The following is a 1,369-nucleotide window of genomic DNA, read 5'->3' on the forward strand; positions in this document are numbered from 1 at the left end:
AGAATGAGAGAAGAAAGAAAAGAAAAAACATTTGAAATATATAATACAGACAATTCATAGATCAGCTGTAGATTACCTTCCATGTAACATTATTCTACACACAGAGGTGATTTTCAATCTTTCTAAGATAAATTTCTCTTATGAAGGACTTTCATTGTCCGGTGAATGTTGCAGCAACTTATGTGCAAAGTTGAGCTCAATAGGACAGATGCATTAGCAATCCTTAGCAAGTTATCATTAGGATCTGTGCATCACTATATAAAAGTAAAATGTTTTAAAGCAAATGCTTCCTGTAAATCTGTATTTTCCATCTATGTTTTATCAATAAATTATAATTTCCTGTGTGCAGAAAAATAAAAATGCAGATAAACATTGGTTATTGCTAATCCTTCAGGTGAAAAGTTGGCACATGCACCCAATTTGAATGTGCCAAGTTTCTCAGAAATTATGTCAAGAAATACCAAAAATCAATACTTTGACACTCTAAAAAAAAGCTCCAAAGTCATTGGCTATTTGTGTGACCACTAAACTTACCAGAATAGAGAAGCATCCACAGTCCCACCATCCATAGGAACCCCATTGTGTCCCTTCCAGCCTTTGCACAAGCCTGCGGAGAGACAGGGAACAAATCCTGGATCTTCCTCAGATATTCAGCAATCACTAACTTGATCTCATAACACTGTCCTACCTCCCATCGGATCCTGGACTCCGCCCTGCCCAATAATGGCTTGTGTAATTCTTACAGACAAATCCACTACTATGCTTTGCAGGCAGAAATACAAACTTACCGGTGTAAACCCATTGATGATCAGAACTTTGCACAAATGCTTTGCAGCTGTCAGACACTTCCAGTAATAGGGCTGATTTATAAACAGTGGAAAAAATTAGACCACAATTAAATGGCCTGCAAGGGCCAAAGTTCGGGCCCCTTACTCCACTTTTTATTAAGCAGCTCAACCATGTCAGAGGACACCCATAAACTGCACTAGTCACGACATGTTCTCTTCTCTGTCATGTTCAACTCAACAAAACAGACGATTCCCTGTTGGATTTGGGGTTTAAATCTTAGGCTTCGTGGTCATTGGCCTCATAATAACACATTTGCAGTGTTAAGAGGTCTGAAAGTCCAGATAGTCCAGATAGACATGTGACCCAGTAAGAGATTCTAAGAGTTTATAAAGTCAAGAGATTGAAGGTTTCTTTTGGCTGTCCACAAAGTAAAATACTACAGACATGGAGTCTAAAAGATTCATTTACCATCCAACAAACTGGAACTGGTCCGCTAGGAAGGCAAATGGCCATGGAAGGGTCCAATCTTGGTGCTTATTGGTCAAATTCACTATAAATCTGGATAAAGATCTATTTCACC

General features: G+C 38.6%; 1 long non-coding RNA gene across 1 annotated transcript in view; it reads right to left on the minus strand.

Moving 5' to 3' along the window:
- The window catches only part of LOC140343721 (uncharacterized), a 3,197-nt gene extending 2,554 nt beyond the window's left edge, over positions 1-643 (minus strand). Inside the window, exon 1 of the long non-coding RNA XR_011923401.1 lies at positions 535-643. This is a non-coding gene — a long non-coding RNA (uncharacterized lncRNA). The remainder of the gene's footprint in view (positions 1-534) is intronic.
- Between the last annotated feature and the right edge of the window lie 726 nt (positions 644-1,369).

Source organism: Pyxicephalus adspersus, chromosome Z (assembly GCF_032062135.1).
Source record: "Pyxicephalus adspersus chromosome Z, UCB_Pads_2.0, whole genome shotgun sequence".
NCBI classification, from domain to species: Eukaryota; Metazoa; Chordata; class Amphibia; order Anura; family Pyxicephalidae; genus Pyxicephalus; species Pyxicephalus adspersus.